Here is a 17761-nt window from a genome sequence, read left to right on the forward strand (position 1 = left end):
TTTTTTTTTCATCTTGTCATTGAAATCTCTGTCCATTTGTGAATGTGGGCTGCTAGACCAGGCGGGAGAAGACTGCTAAATCAGCTTTCAATTCAGCATTTTAAGTAAGCCCAGCCACTTTTCAATTGCTGCTGAGTGTCACAGCAAGACAGAATGGCACCAAGGAGCTCCTGAGGAGTGGCCAAGCTTATTAAATCCTACTTTTAAAAAGTTGATTTCGAAGCTAATTTATGTCTCTGCCTTTTAAGGATGAAGAAACACCCAGCAAGACTCCTGTGAGGTTAACAGAGGCCGAGTGGTCCTGATTATAGGAGCAGAAGTGGAAGGTTATAGGAACCAGTTACATTTGGCGAAAATGCCTGTACATTTCTCTCAAAACTGAAAAAGAAGAAGGCAAGGGCTGAAGGATGCTTGAAACCAACTTTTCTACCCAATAAGCCTAAGGGGCCCAATTTTTGTTACACTAAAATCTCTTTAAATCACTCTGGCATTGTAAAAGGGTCTTAATGTGGTTGTGAATATAACTATCTATGCAAATTGCTCAAAAGAAAGGAGCCTTGATGTAAATTGGAATCAAGTCAAGGGGCTGTAAACTTTTGCAAAAGGAGCTAGCAGTCCTGTCCCATTGAAACCAATTGCTATCACCATAAATCCTGTCAGTATATGACTTTGGAAAGAACTGTACATACAGTAATTTAGAATAATAAAAAATATAGGGTGAGAAGGGACTTAATCTCAAAAACTGAACATTTTTTTCCATCAGCGCACTGCCCTTTTAATGGAATTGTCAGTCCCGTAGAAAGCTTTTGTTTGAGGAAACATTGGGCAGATAATTCTCCTAATGAAGATCTCCTTTCTTTGTCTCTAACTTGGCCCTCTCTTTTGTTTTGCTGCACAGAGACAGCAGCCAGGACTCTTCAATTACGGAAAAGCTTTTCATTTTAACAACTGCTTTTGTAGACAATCCCACTAATGCCTTTTGTCTGCCTTTGTCTTCCAGTCTCCTGTTTCTTTTGTCCTCTTTTTAAATGACAGCAGCTAGGGTTTTTTCATTAGGCAAAGAGCTTGGAGGAGTGAGTACAGATCAGGTCCATTTTAGAAGAGAGAATAGAATCTTGATTATTTATTTTTAAACTTGTTACAGATAATTATTATTACTCCAAATATTGTTTTCTGGCCATGAAAGATTAATTAATTGGAAAGATTTTTCAAGCAATACATTTGAAATCTGTCTTGTAGTCTTGATTCTAAAGTCTCTTAGCACAGGGCCTGATCCAAAAATGATTGAAGTTAGCAGGAGTCTTGGTATCAAATCGTAATCTTAGGCCTGGTCTGCACGAGCAGATAAAGTCGAGTTTAAGGCTCAATGGTTGGATTTTTGTTTCTAAAAAACTCATCTACACCCCAGAGCTCTAAGTCAGTTTTTAGTGGCTGTAACTTTAGCAGCAGTAGAGAAGTCTTCCCAAAGAAGTTACTTGAAAAATCAAATTTGCAATATTGAGCTAAAACAGTGTAGATTAACCAGGATTAAAATCGATTTTATTAGCCCCACAACCTGCCCCACATTGCCCTTCAAGGTGTCCTTTGTAGGGTTTCATGAGCAAAGGGAACAAAGGGTAAGCAGGGTCACCCAAAATCACTATAGGCTTTCCCATGCTCTCGATGTTAATTTTGTAGTCTGGGAAGAAAGTCCCACTCTGGATCCATCTAAACAGGCCAGAATTGCTAAAGATTCACACGTCATGAACGCTTCCTGATCATTCCACATTGATATTGGTGAAACGACCTTTGTGATCCACCAACACCTGCAATAACGTAGAGAAGTACCTCTTATGGTTCATGTGCTTTGAGACCTGGTGGTCCGGTGCCAGGATGGGAATGTGTTCCATCTGTGGGCCCCACCACAGTTAGGGAACCTCGTGGCAGCAAATCTATCCTCTCAGACACAGGGATTCTCATGGGGATAAGCTAAATCGACCTTCTTAGTTGGTCAGGATGCTCAATCTCAACTTTATAAAATCTAGTGTTAAAAATTTGACTTGATTCCCAAGTGTAGATGTACTCTTATTGTTCCTGGATCATATGTTTATTAAAATGACAGTCCAGTTTTGGGCAGGTTGTCTACCAGTACAGTGGGTTATAAAGTGAATACATTCCCCTTGTGCTCCCCGAACTGGCAGTCTCCACCCACTCAGTTAATGAGGATGCTAATAATGCCCAGAACTCATCCATTTTTCCTTATTTCCTATATTCACAATTCAAGAATAACCTGACAATATACAGGTTGATCTTTGTCCTGCACTTGGGTGTGCCTACCACTTCTGCTTCCTTTCATGGTAGTCCCTGTTCTTTCCCCTCTGCCTTCCTGAGCTGTGTCTACACATGCACGCTACTTCGAAGTAGCGGCACTAAATTCAAAATAGCACCCGTCGCGGCTACACGCGTCGGGCGCTATTTCGAAGTTAACTTCGATGTTAGGCGGCGAGACGTCGAAGTCGCTAACCCCATGAGGAGATAGGAATAGCGCCCTACTTCGACGTTCAATGTCGAAGTAGGGACAGTGTAGACGATCCGCATCCTGCAACGTCGAAATTGCCGGGTCCTCCATGGCGGCCATCAGCTGGGGGGTTGAGAGACGCTCTCTCCAGCCCCTCAGCTCACTGGTGGCCGCGTGGAGCGGCCCCTTAAAGGTCCCCTCCCCCTCCCTGACTCTGCAGGAAGCTGAGGCAACGTGCAGGCTGCAGCCTGCACACGCGGGCAGCCTGCACAACCCTCAGGCACCCACCCAGCGGCGATGGCTGCCCGGCAGCCCCCCAGCGCCCCCAGGGGACCCCCCACAAGGGGAGCCAGGGCAGCCAGCCCAGCCAGAGGGCCAGCCAGTCTGGAAAGCAGCAGCGGGGCCCCTCCTGGACAGAGGCCGAGCTGCGGGACCTGCTGGGGCTCTGGAGCGAGGAGGAGGTGCTCCAGGTAATGGGGAGCAAGAGGCGGAACGCGGAAGCGTTCGCTCAGCTGGCCGATGGCCTGGCTGCCCGGGGTCACCCTGCCCGCACTCCTGATCATGTGAGGAGTAAGGTGAAGGAGCTGCGGCAGGGTTATGCCCGGGCCCGGGATGTGGCCAGCCGATCTGGGGCCGCCCCCGTCACTTGCCCCTTTTACAGGGAGCTCAGGGACATCCTAGGCTCCTGGCACACCTCCTCCCCTCCGGCCACCCTTGACACCTTGGCTGATGAGCCCCAGCAGGCCCTGCAGCCAGAGTCCGCCCCGGAGGCAAGCCCCGCACCCCGGGGGCCCCCCCCTGGAGGCCATCCCTGGGACATCGCGGCAGGAGGAGGAGGGGGGCTCCTCCTCCGCAGAATCCAGCCTGCAGATCCTCCTCCTGCCATCCCGGAGCAGCAGCAGGGCCTCCGACCCCCGGGGATCTCCGGACCGTGGGAGCGGACCCACAGGTAGGTACCCCACTCTGGTGGACACCCCTGGGCTTGAGGGGCGGGGGTAAGAGAGATGTGTCCAGGGCCCCCCACATGCTCACATGGCCATGGCCCCAAGGACACCAGGGCCATGGCCCTCACAGCACTGCAGCCATCAGCCCCTGCCCCCCCACCCTGCATGACAGTGCCATGCCCCATCCCCGGGCCAGGGGGGAGCGGAACCTCGAGGGGCCCCCGGGCGGAGTGGGTGGGACACCCCGCAGCAGCATGTGATGGAGTGGGGGGAGTGCGAAAGGGAGACTTAGGCTACATATGAGCCACAAGAGCCGAAGAGCTCCCAGGGCCAAAGGAGGATCTTGGTGCTACAGCTGGCAGGTGACACCTCTGCCCTGAACAAACAGGAGGGAGGAGCCGAGCTGGCTTGGAATTGGGGGGCGAGGGCGGGGGCCACATGTAGAGGCGAGGGGAAGGGAGAGCTGGTAGGCAGCCAGCCAGAGGAGGGGGAAAGCTGCATCCCAGAGGGGCCCCCCTTGGGGTCTTCTCCCCACGACGGGTTGGAAGGACTGTCTCTTCCGACAGCTGGTACTGTCACACTCCTGCCAGAAACTGGGCATCTGTGGCCTAAGAAACCTCTCCTGCTCTCAGACCCTGTGGGGTGAAGTGAGAGTCGCTCCCACCAGGGGACGGGGTGCAGGGCAGGGGGACCCCTGAACCCCATCCATCACAGCAGCATCTCATGGGGATGGGGAACCTGCAGCACAGGGCGGGGGGGACAGAGGCCACGGCTCGGGGCCCACACTAACGCCTGTCTCCATTCTTCTTTCCCCCCTCCTCTCCTGTGTCCTGCACCTGCACCTGCACCATCAGAAGGACCGGAAGAGAGCGCCGGCGAGGCCTCAGTTGTCCCGGAGAGCCCTCCGGGACCATCGCTCCAGGGCAGCCCCTCGGCCGAGGAACGACCGGCCCTGCGGAGGGCTAGACGGCGGACCCCGTGCCTACTACCGCCGACGGTGACGGACCCCCAGCTGCTGGCCATCCTCCGCCGGCAGCTGGAGGTCTCGGAGCAGCACCTCCAGCTGCAGGAGCAGGCGCTGGCCTGGCGCCAGGAGGCATGGGGGGCCTATATGCAGACATTTAACCAGCTCGTGGACTACCTGGCCCCCCATGCCGCGCCGGCCGAGCCACCGCCCGCCCTGCCCACTCCTGCAGCCCCACCACCAGCTGCTCCAGCCGTCGCCAGCCCGTCCGCCGTCGCCCCACCACCCACCCGCGAGGGCCAGAGCGCCGAGGGACCCGTGGAGCCACCTGAGACTCGCCGGCACCGATACCTTCCGGTCCAGCCTGCTCCCACCCAGCCGCAGACCAGACTGCAGGCGCGGTGGGGCTCCCGGCCGGGCACGCCCAGTGCCGGGCTATAGGGGCGAGGGGCCCGGGACGTGGCCCCCCCCTTGCTGTATATAGTTGGACCCTGTTTTTTGGTGCCCCCATTTGCCCCGTCCCCCCCATGTAAATAGTTCTCCCCTTTCTCCTCCCTGGTTTTCTTTTTATTATGTATGCCACACAGTTGTTTCTTTGGTTTGTTTTATTTGTGTACATATTGCTTTGGTTGAACGTTTGTACTTAGTTTTCTGTTTGTGCTTCACATATTTATTTACACCCCCAAAAAAAAGGTTCAGCCAGAAAAAAAAAAAATTATGTTCACCCACAAGTTCGTGCTGTCATTTGTCCAGGACAAGTGGGGGGGGCGTTGGGGTGCTCCATGGTGTGGGCGTTGGGGCAGGAATGTGGGGGAAGAAGGGGCGGGCAGTAGGGGGCCTGGGCAGAGTTCACCCCGCGGCCTGTTGGTCCAAGTAGGCCCGCAGGGCCTCCCGGACCTGGGTCCCCTCGGGGTCCACCTGCCGACTGGGGGCAGCAGGTGGCTGGACGTGTGCCCTGCCAGCCTCCGCGGCCCAGCCCTGCAGAAAGGTCTCCCCCTTGCTCTCCACGAGGTTGTGCAGGGCACAGCAGGCACCCACAATCTGGGGGATGTTGTTGGGGCCCGCATCCAGGTGGGTCAGGAGACATCTCCAGCGTCCCTTGAGGCGGCCAAATAAGTGCTCCACCACCTGGCGCGCACGGTTCAGGCGCTGGTTGAAGCGCTCCTGGCTAGCGGAGAAATGGCCCGTGTAGGGGTGCATGAGCCACGGCCGGAGCGGGTATGCCGCATCTGCGATGATGCAGAAGGGCATGGTGGTGTCCCCCAGAGGGATCTCCCGCTTGGGGATGTAGGTCCCCACCTCCAGCCGGCGGCACAGGCCTGAGTTCTGAAAAACCCGGGCGTCGTGGGTGCTGCCAGGCCAGCCCACGTAAATGTCCTGGAAACGTCCCCGGCTGTCCACCAAGGCCTGCAGAACGACAGAATGGTAGCCCTTTCGATTGAGGTATCGTCCTCCACTGTGATGCGGGGCGCGGATGGGGATGTGAGTCCCATCCAGAGCCCCGAAGCAGTTGGGGAAGCCCAGGGTGGCAAAGGCGGCGACAGTGGTATGTGGGTCTCCCAGCCTCACGAGCCTGTGCAGGAGCATGGCGTTGATGGCACGCACGACCTGCAGAGAAAGCACATGGGACAGCCCCAATGAGGGGTGAGCAGGGTGTGCGTGGCCCTGCCCTGCTCTGGCCCCCCTGCTCTGCTCTGGCTCCCCTGCGCTGCCCTGGCCTCCCCCTGTGGGTTCTCTTACCTCCATGAAGACAGCCCCGACGGTGGCCTTTCCAACACCAAACTGCTGCCCCACGGATCGGTAGCTGTCCGGAGTGGCCAGCTTCCAGACAGCGATGCCGACCCGTTTCTCCACAGGGAGGGCATGCCGCATGGCAGTGTCCCGGTGCCTGAGTGTGGGGGTGAGCCACTGGCACAGCTCCAGGAATGTCCGCCGGCTCATCCTGAAGTTCCTGAGCCAGTGGTCGTCGTCCCACTCCCCAGGCACCAGCCGCTCCCACCAGTCGGTGCTGGTGGGGTAGCTCCACAGCCGCCGGTGTGTGAGGCGGGGGGTGGAGCGGGGTGCTGCAGGGGTAGGGGTTGAGCCCTGCTGCCCTGGGGGCATCTCCTCCCCTGGGGCAAGGAGGTACTCAGCTGCCTCCCACATGACATGGGCCAGGGCAAGTCCTGCTCCTGCCGGGAGGGCTGGGTGGACCTCTAGCTGCTGCTGCTGCTGCTGCTGCTGCTGCTGGGGGTCTATGACTGCGGTGCCCGGGGTCTGTGTGCCTATGGCTCCTCAGACCGCGTGCTGTGCAGGCTGAGTGTATGTGGGAGGGGCCCTTTAAGGGAGCGGCTAGCTGTTGCCCCGGAAGCGCTAGTCCGCCCGTTGACCCTGTCTGCAGCTGTGCCTGGCATCCCTATTTCGATGTGTGCTACTTTGACGTGTAGACGTACCCTCGCTGCGCCTATTTCGATGTTGGGCTGAGCAACGTCGAAGTTGAACATCGACGTTGCCGGCCCTGGAGGACGTGTAGACGCTATTCATCGAAATAGGCTCTTTCGATGTCGCAACATCGAAATAAGCTACTTCGATGTAGGCTTCACGTGTAGACGTAGCCCTGGTGTCCTGCAACCCCCTTTCTTAGGCTGGTGAGATAATTTGACTCGACTGTTAGGATGAGGCAGCTGAATCGTTCCATCTTCAAGTTCACTGTCCCTTCAGGGCCATCGTTAGGATTTATGGGGCCCTGTACAGTGCTATTAAACTGGTGCCCCTGTGCCCAATGGCAGCCCAGAGAGAAGGGATGATTTTTAAAGAAATGATTTTATCATCTTCAGCAATATCCTAACAGGGGCAACTGGAGACAGAGGTTCTGCGGGACACTGGTTATGTTCCCACCCTCCACCCTAAAACCCTCCTCTCCATGCTCTTGCCCTTCCCCCACCCTACCTTCTCTCTGCTTCTGCCCCTGCTCCACCCTGCTTGATTCTTCCTCAGGAAGTGCCCTGCCACTTCTGAGGAGTGCAGAGGCCCTCTGGTCCCTCCCTTGGAGTAGCATGGGACAGACAGAGAGGAGCACGGGCTACTCTAGCTCACGCTACTCTTGAGCTGCGCCACTGCCAGTGAGAGCGGGGAGGGGGGATTTGGGGTGCCTGTGACCCCTTGTGCACTCCCATATGTCACCCATGAACACTAATATTTTTAATGCAAATTTTAAATTAAGGTCCTGAAGACTAACACAAATTCAGGAGCTGATAGCACAAACCTCTTAATTGAACCCCTGAAAGAGACCATCAAGTGACAACAAAGTCAAGGTTTTGCTAATACGCCAATTAGAAAACTATTTCACTTTTAAAATAACTAGCTTCTCTCTGGAGGAAAACTCCCCAGGCTGTAGCAGGGACAGGGAGAGGTGGATGGGTGAACATTAAGAACTGGTGATGGTTGACCTTTACTGTGACATAACATAATTATTTTGTCTCATAAACATCAAATGGTACAAGAAGATACACCCCCCAATACCAACAAAACAAGTATTATTTAATCATGAGCTAAGGTGGTTCAAATAATACCTCTGTGTGCCTGAAATTTAGACATAATACACATCTGTCTTGCATCAAAGGAGTTTTAAGATGGAAGGAATTGTATAAAATGCCTAGTAGTGAATGATAGTTCATGCTCAATAAGTGTAGTACTATGTAAATATGTAAGCTCACACTTCGTCCTTTAAGATTGCAAGAGAGAACAAAAATTCATACCTGAACATATGCAAAGTACAGAGTGTATCATTAAACCTATGGGCTGAAATATGGAAAATCAGGATTCAGAATAAATAGTAAATCTATAATTTAGTCGGTGGCCTCTCACCGACAAAAGAAGTGCATCTGACCCCTCAAACACAAAGCTCTCAATACAGAAAGAAGGGATTTTATTTGTTAGAAGAGAAATCACTTGATCCTAGATCCATTAGAAAAATCAAGTGACTTAACCCATTCTCTTGTGGCATGAAACTGTGCGTTGTCTGCTCAGCTGAAAATCAGTTTGGTGACAAACTCATTATTTGTGCTGACCATGGTGATAAATAGGAACTGAATGAGAACAGCTTTCACATTAGCAGCTTCACTTAAATTTATTGTGCAGTATTACTGATCTTGCCTGAACAGAGACACAGACTACCTTTATCACTAATGATAGGTTGGAATGGATAAAAGAAACATTATTCCTTCAATGGTTCCGGTTTAAACAGCGCAGCAGAGTGTTGAATATGCAAGACAATCCCCTGCCATTGAAAGAGTGACTTCCAGCTGAGACCGGCTTAGCATATACTTAACACCTGCTGGCTTACCCAGTGGGAGGCTCCCTTTTGGCTCCTTAGGCACAGCTGCTTCCAGTGCACTGCATGAATCCCATTTTGAATTCCACATGCACCGCTGCGTAGACCAAACCCACAGCGTGACCTTGCACCAGATGAGGACTCCACTAATTGGTCAGTCTCCTCTAGTTTCTGACCACCAGTAGGCAGACATAATTGCATCTCAAAAAGGAGGAATGGCAATGCCAGAATGAAGCAAACTCCAGCAGCTCACAACAATGATTTTCCAGCATCGTGCTCCAAATTTGCACAAAATAACAGCAGCATGTGGGCCAACGCTTATAAAGTACCTTTCTGAATACTCATATTACTCCTGCTTCTGCCTGGAACCCAGGCTCTTCTTCTGATCTGGGGTTCAGGGGAGCCGCTGTGTCACTGACTGCTTGTCTCCTTTGGGAATCTAGGCAACTCCAGGGACAACTTTCTTTGTCTCTGTGATAGGTCAAAGTGTCCTGGGAAATGGTTTAAGATACCACACTCCAGAGAGCACTAGATTTCCCTCTTCTTTTTATCATGCATCTCCTCTGCAGTAACACTGCGTTGGTCTGTGCTACTATACTCTCTCTTGTCAGATGAGTATGGTAAGATTTTCTCTCATATAATCATCAGCTTAACCGGATTAGTCTCAGCAGGGAACAAAAATTCAGAGGGGTGAGAGTGAAAGAAGCATGGATGGTGACATGTACGAGAGAATGGTGGAGTCTGGAAAGGGGGAGACCTGGAATGGGAGCATGAGTGTGGGGGAACTCAGGCCAGGTCTACAATGGACCTTAAAGTTATTGTAGATAACCTAATTCTCGCTAAAGCAAGTGTTGTAGTTGTAATCGATTTGCCTGGCCGCCCTCACTGAGGGAGGTTGACTGAGAGTTTTTCCCATTGACCTCCCTTACTCCTCATGAGATTGAGGTGTACAGAGGTCAAATGTCAACCCCAATAGTTTTGATTTCATGCATCCCCACTAGGTATGCAAAATCGACCCCCAGAAGATCGACCCTGAGCAGGTCAATCTTGTGGGTAGTGAAGACACACCCTCAGAGCTAGCAGCAGAGGGAAGTAGACTCCCAAGTAGGTAGTGAGGGGGGAGAGAGAGAGAGAGAAGGAATGATATCTCTCAGGGATGCAGATAGGAAAGAGGTGAATGGAGCCTGAGCTGAGCAAGGGGAGAGTTAAGAGGTGAAATTCACAGCTCGAGTAAGCAGGTGAAAATTCCATTGAAATCTCTGCAAGCATATAACCTGAATTTCGCATAGAATCCCAGCAAAAGAAATAGGTGGTGGGGGCGAGGGGAACAGATGAAGTCACAGGATCAGAAGGAAAGAAGTGCTGGAAGAAACACAGAAGTAGAAGAGGGGGAAGGGATAGAGATAGGAGAAGAGGTACCAAGAAGGGTAGAATTGCCCAGAAGGATAGGGAAGCACCAATAATTTAGCTGTCAAGGTCACTGCTAGACTTGAAGACTCATTGGGTTGGCAAAAGAAGTAAAAACGTCTCATTTGCAGCAAAGACAGCTGTTGAGCAAAGCTACTCATAACAATGGAGATCTGATCAAACAGTCTGCATCCAGACCACCACTTTCTTCATGGTTCTCTTATCCAATCCCTGAGCTGCAACAATAGTGGAGGAAAACTCAGCACTTTGGTTCTTCTGAAGTTAATGCAGGGTCAGACAGAGATTTAACCATTAAGTGATACAGAACAAATTAAAAACGCACCACTGCAAATTCTGGATTTCCTTCCAGTCTACAACAACAATGTCACGTGCACCTAAATGAATTCTCCCTTTCATTCGCTTGACCTGTGCACGCGCATGTGCATGCACACGCCAAAAGGGACAGTAGAAAATCCTTTCTTTGTTGTATTTCTCGTGATCATTTCAATCTGGCAGGTTTTGCTTTATCTGGAGCACAGATGACTAGATATAAAATGCCATGATTGGGAAGCTCACTGCCTTTACTGGGTTACAGTTTCAGGGATATATGATCATTGGAACAAATGCAGCTGAAGCATTAAAAACAAGTCTAGTCTAGTTTTGGCTGATAGCTAAATACAAGGTACCTCACATCAGAGCATGATGACAATCCTGTATTCTGCTGGCTGACTTTGCTTCTATTCAGTAAAATTGCTCTGTGAGTGAACATCTATCTGCTTTTACCTGTAAAATGAATGTGTGCAAACACAATCTAATCTAATTCTTGACTCACACCCCCCAGCCCCTCTATTCTCTGATTTGTTCACCTTGATAATTTTTTTCTGATTTGTCAACCTTGATTACTATTCTTGGTTCTCTGTGCCTTAAATATTGAGACTGTTTTGGTCTGAAGAAGTGGGTCTGTCCCATGAAAGCTCACCTAATAAATTATTTTGCTAGTCTTTAAAGTGCTACTTTACTGCTTTTTTGTTTTGATAGTATATAGACTAGCACGGCTTTCTCTGTTACAATCTGTAGGATAAGACTACTTCTTTCCAAAGTGGATTAGAATAATTTTGGTGACACAGAGTATGAAATTACCCATGGACTGTTTTGAATATGTGTTGGTCAATAGCCAAAGGAAATGTCCTTATGTTACAGAATTCCTGGCATTCCCATATCTTATGTTAGTGCATATGTTGAAATGTCCGTATTATTTCAGTGAGTAACATCCTCTCAGGCATCTATCAATGTATGTTCATGGCAATTGCAAGCAATATCCTGTCAACAGCTATCTACTGTAAGTGATCCTAACCCACTTTGCAATCATATTCAAAACCTCTTCACCCACGCTGAAAAGATTGCTTTGTTTAGACAAAATTTATTAATGGGCAAAACTGCCTTTTCTTAAATCCATTGTAGGAGCTGAAAAGGAACACTCATTTAATGCTCCGCAGCTGGAATGCAGATAGGCACAGTGGCTGTAACTTACACTCCTCATTTTTCACAAGCACCATATGCCTGGGGAGTCAAGAACAGATGAAACTTGCTTAATGGGGCAAACCACATCCATTTTACCTTAATGACTTCACATTTGGACACTGCACTCCCTCTTTATACAAGCCTAATGTGACCCAAGATGCATATAAGTAGCAATGGCAGAATATCCACAGGACGTAGTATACACTAGAAAACAGAGGTTACATGGCGGTCCTGTTTGGCGTTCATTAAAAGGGTGTCACATGGTATACAGGTGGCAGTAAAATGTAGCCCTAATTGTTCTGAATAGGCTCAGCTCATGATACAGAGGGCTTGCAAGTAGCGAGTGCTCCTCCATGCTCATCCAGTGCCAGAGACCATATTTTCACTTTCTGGTCTGGTCTCCTGCCAAGCAGTATCTGGCACCAGTCCAGGTGCTCTTCCATGTTCCTTCCTGCACTTGCAGAATGGCTGTGGTGCTGGGGAGACAAAGGCAGACCAGTCAGACTGTATGCAGGTTTCTACCAGCCAGAATAAGCAAACCAGCTGCAGTGAATAGGGTTTTCACTCTTTTCAGACGCTTCCTCAGGAGAATTTGCCAAAGATCATGACTGGCAACTCAGCAGATATGATTGCACATTGACACGCCCCTCTCCCTACAAATCTAGAATTGGAGGTCGCTTCCACAAATGTTCAGTCTGAAGATGGGCATTTCTGTCTTCCACCCTGGCATGTGTGTCAGGGGAGAAGGGACACTGAAGGGCAGGACAGAGTAGCCACACCCACAGTGACTGAAAGTTACGTTAAAGCATTCTGTATGCAAGATATCTCGGGCCAAAATCTGGTTTTAATCACACAAGTGAGACTATGGAATAACTGCCTGGACTTCAGCAGCAGTGCTCAAGGTTTGCAGCACAAGCTGACCCTTTGAATAGTGCCTTCTCTTCACTGAAAGTTCATTGCACCGCTGCAAACCGTTAAGAGCTATGCTTTATCAATTACCTCTGGGGGAATTCGGCACCGCAGTGCAGAATTTTGCAAAAATGAATGTTGTATGCCAGGGTTTCTGAAACTTTGGGATCCAGTTTTTTTTTTCAGTAGTTTTTTTTTGCAGACCAAAAATATAAACACATTTTAAAAAAAACAGATTTTCACTGGTTACTATTATTATTGTGAATAAATAATACATAGCAATAAGTTGTATATTTTGTAAGGACCACTATCTTTTTTTAACAAGGACTGGTATTGGGCTGCAGACCACACTTTGGGAAATGCTGTTGTATGCACATAATTTCCTTCCCCCGCCCCCCCGCCCCCAAAAATGGCTGCAATGCTGCTAAGCAGCACTAGGAGCTGCTGGATTTCACCAAGCCTGGCTCTCACATAGAAGACACTGCTGTGGGAAGCCACAGGGTTCTGGGCAGCTGCATTTCACCACGCTTTTGAGCGAAGCAGACAGTGGTATGCAGGAGACTTTGCACAAGCCTGGAACTCAGCATCAGACTGTTTCTGTCTCTGGGTCCCTTGGCTGCAGGGGTTAGAGGGGCCTGCGTCTGAGTTGGGGGTGGGGGCTGGCTGGGCTCTGGAGGGATAGGAGGGGTGCGGGTATCTGGGCACAGGGGATTATGCAGCTGGACTCTGGGGAGGGGGTGGAAGGACATGTGCGAATCTCAGCCAGGAGATCCCTGTGCCTGGGCTATGAAAGAGAGGAGTTGGGTTGATTGGCGAGGATAGGCACCACAGCTGAGCTCAGGGGAGGAGAGGTTGTGGGTGTGTAGCCCCTGGCTGGGCTCTGGGGTTGAATAGAGGACAGAGAAACAGTATGGGGATGTCCTAGGGGGTTCTTTTAACTCTGAACTATGGGGGGAGAGAGAGAGTGTGTGTTTTGTGCATGCACGTGTGCGCACACATATTATTACAAACATACTTGCTGGCAGGGTTTTTAAAATAAATTACCAAAATAATTGGAAACTGACATGATATATGTAGTGTTATTTTGACAAATGAAATATGCAGAATTTCAAAATATTGAGTGCAGAATTTTTAGATTTTTGGTAAAGAATATCCCAACCAGTGAAGAATGTGTTAATTTAGTGACTATATTACACCACCTGATAAGGCCGTTAAATGGAACACTCAGGGCAGAAAAGACAATTGTACTAATCCTTGAGCATATAATTTGGTCTAAATCATCTTTAGTTTTCAGAGATTTCCTTGGATTAGAACTGGTAACACTGGGATAATTTAACACAGAATGTTTTCTTGGCTGAACTCCAAATGTAAAGCTCCAAAAAGCTAGATTTTCTCTCTCTCATTTTGTCTTCCTTTCCCTGCCTGTTATTGATGCACATAATAAAACACTAGGAAAAGAAAAAAAGACAAATCCACCCAAAAGGTCAAAATCAATGATCCTTTTACAGATGGCACCTTTGGGAATCTTGGTACTTTACCATCAGCCTGTGTTTGAGACTGTTACTTGAATACTTGGTTTTTGATGACAAAAATCAATGACTCCTTTAAAGAAGACACCCTAGGGGCTAGAGGGATGCAGACTTTGAAATGTTTACTAGTCTATGTCTGTCTGTGAAAGACTAATAAACATATTTATAAGTTTATGAGCTTCTGTTTAATTTTATGGATTGGAAACAGTGCGTGGATTTGACAAGAATTTAAATTTTATGGATCCCAATGAGCCTAATCTGGAATGGTTTACAAGTTGGTGTAAATTAGCATATAGGAGCTGATCCAAAGGCCATTGAAGTCAATGGAAAGACTCCAGATTTTTTTTTTTTCTTCCCTGTAGTGCTACATCTACATGGCATGCTGTTGCCTGCAAGGTCATGTGAACGAGGGCACTCAACTATGCAAGTGAGGCACTCATTTACAAATCGTGCACCTCAGTTTCATATTCTCGTGTAATTACTGTCCTGGAAGAGGTTTCAGTTGCCACAAAACAAGGCATGCAGACTGGGTTGTGTCAAGCAAAACTCCTCTTGTCAACAGTCCCTTATCCCTGACAAAAGTAAGAATTAAGGACTGGCAACAAGGCAGGTTTTGGTTCACAGAACCCACTCTACATGGCTTCTTTTGTAGCGACTGAAATCTCTGTTGGGAAAGTGATCATGCAAGAATATGCAAATAAGGCACATGATTTGTAAATGAGTGCCTCATTTGCATTGTTGAGTGCCCTCATTTGCATGGCCCTGGTGGCAGCAGCATGCCATGTAGACATAGCCTAGTTGTGTAGGATAAAATTTTTCCCTTTGGAAATTTCTTTGAAGTTCAATGGAATTACACCACTCATACATGTGGTCCATATGCAAACTATTGAATTAATGCTGTGAAGGTTTAGGGTGAGATTAGTACTGTAAGAATAACAATCCCATGTGTAACCTCTTTTCTTCCATTGCTCTGTTCTAATATGAAGTGTGGTTTTTTTCCCACGTTTTGACATTCCTCTGAGCCATGAAACCATATACGTTAAATTATTAAGCTTTTTTCCCTTTGCTACTAATTTGGCAGCAGTTATTTATGGTACCATTCTTTGATACCAGTGCAAATTTTGCTTGATTTTCTTGAATGAGCTGGATTATAGCAGGCTCTTGTAATTCAACAGGACCCTATATCTGGATATCCTGTGATGTGTTGAAGCATTGGTGCTGGAGTCTGGACAATCATTTTTCTCACCAGCTGTGCAGATATTGGTTTTCCCAGAAATTCTCCTCCTTCCAGCCCCTGCTGGGATTTATCATTGTTTTAATAGTGTGTTTTGAGAGCCTACTTTGGAGGAAGCAGCTATAGAGATGGAAAGGAACTTTTAAGTGTCTAGCAACCTTGCTGTGATTAGACCAATATGCTTCATTTGTATTCATTTTCCTTTTAACTTTAGATCTAAACAGTAAACACAGTCACATAGGATAAAATGTCAACCCTAAACAAACAAGTGCATTGAAAAGTCAATCGGAGTTAATGTCTGATATAAATTAAAACGTGAGAGAATATACATGACAATAAAAAGGCTGGCATATTAGACAGTCCACTCCACTGTTTACTGATTCTGATTTAAGGCTTCTGAGCTCAGGCTAATAAATCAGCATTAATCTGAGCTTCTTCATTAACACTCCACACGTGCTGTGCTCTGGAGGGCAACAGGGTGAACTAGGACTAATGGCTTGCTTCAATGCCACAGCCCTTCCATGCATAGCCACACTACCACGATAAGCTGCTTTTCTCTATGCGGGCACAGGGAGGGAGTTGGGAAAAGGCATAAAAAAGTCCTATGCTTCCTCTGATACTGCTCTGAACCGCTAAGACCTTTCACAATCTGACCCTTGGGGAGCAAGCTTGCTCTGTTACCCATAAGCCAAACTAAAGAGAACCCAAATTCTGTGGGTTTTTTTTTTTAAATAGACAAATATCTACTCTGCACCAGGTCAAGACTATCAGCATTCACAATGCAGAATCCTAACTTGGAGACTATCATGCTGCAACTTCACTCTTTACTTATTCTCTACACATGCAATGTAAATACTAATACTGCTTTTCTCACATGCTCTGTCTATTTAGATCAGTTGGGGGCAGCCTACAGACCACATACAGTCCATCAAAGTTCTGTGTGTGGCCCGTGAGACCATTTGTTTAACTTTCCCACATGCAGGGTTGCTAGATTCTTCTGCTTTCCGTCCACATAGTCCCCTTCCAGTGTCACTAAAATCTCTCTCCCTCACACACACACACAGAGCAAAAACATGCTGGTTGAATACAACATGGACCGTGAGTGCCATGCACTCCATCTGCGGCCAATGAAAGTGCAGCTACAGTTCGTTCAGTACATCCCACAAATTCTAGGTATGGAAGTGCTGTTAGCAAAACTACCTTATCCCAAGAGAGTGCTTGGTCATGACAGTCTTGTGGCCCACTGAGACGGAGGGCCACTCCTGCAGCCCACTCGTTAGCTTAGGTTGTCCATCACTGGTTTAGATTGTAAGCTTTTTTTCAGGGTAAGAAATTGTTCTTTCTATGTGCACCTACAGAGCCTAGCACAACTGGCCTGCAACGATCTGCAGTGCTGGGGGGCTGGAGTTCAAAGCACTAGCAGATATTCCACTGCATAAGAAATATAGTTTATCATGACCCTGTGATTTGTCTCTTGGATATGACCTCCACATAGATTTTTGCTGCCTTTGTGAAAATATAACAACATCTGGTGACATTATAAGACTATGAAAGGAGATGGGCAGGCCTGTGGGGAAGTCTAGGGGGGTTGAAGGGGTGAGATTAATATAATTTACTGAATAATCCCTTAGTATTTGGTGTCTTCTACCTGTGAAGATACTAAGGTTATGTCTGTACAAGATACGCAATTTTAGCTATGCGAGTTGTGTATCTGTGCTTGGCTAGCTAGCCTGTCTTTACAGGGGAAGGTCAATGGGAGAATTTCTCCCTTTGACCTCCCTTACTCCTCGTGAGGAGTACAGAGGCTGACTATGATGCCTGTAAGCTTGAGTTCATATGTCCAAACTAGATGCACAAAATCGAACCCCGGACATTCAACTCTGAGAGGATCGATCTTCTGCAATCGTGTAGCTAAGCCCTTAAACAATAATCAAGTCTCTTCTGAATCTTATTTTAATGAGCTGAGCAGGTTTAGTTCTTTCACTCTATGGTATTTACTTCAGCCCTCAAATAATATGTGTCTCTCTTCTGCACCCTCTCCAACTTTTCAGCATCTCTTTTTATATTGATACTAGAACTGGACACAATGTTCTGCCTCACAAATGTCATATGATGATAAGGTCACTTCTCTTCTACACACTGTATCATGGATCGTACAGCCAAAGATCCCATTAGCCCTTTTTTCCCCAGAATCACACCCCAGCAATTCATGTTCATTATGAATCCTAGATTATTTTCAGAGTAATTACTTTTCAGGAGATAGTCTTCCATGCTCAAAAGGTGGCTTACATTCTTTTTTCTTTCTTGATTTAGGATGTTTTGAAACCATTTTGTTTGAAAGGCAAAGCTCACCAATGGTATGTCTATACAGCAGCCTTATTCTGGAATCACTTACTTCAAAATAATGCTGCCACACACAAAAATGCGTTTTGAAATAGCACTTA

At 48.1% G+C, this 17761-nt stretch overlaps 1 long non-coding RNA gene across 2 annotated transcripts in view; it reads left to right on the forward strand.

Annotated features, from left to right (window-relative positions):
• The window catches only part of LOC142020833 (uncharacterized), a 167027-nt gene that overhangs the window by 17312 nt on the left and 131954 nt on the right, over positions 1–17761 (forward strand). The window lies entirely within an intron of this gene.

The sequence above is a fragment of the Carettochelys insculpta genome, chromosome 14 (genome assembly GCF_033958435.1).
Source record: "Carettochelys insculpta isolate YL-2023 chromosome 14, ASM3395843v1, whole genome shotgun sequence".
Classification (NCBI taxonomy): domain Eukaryota; kingdom Metazoa; phylum Chordata; order Testudines; family Carettochelyidae; genus Carettochelys; species Carettochelys insculpta.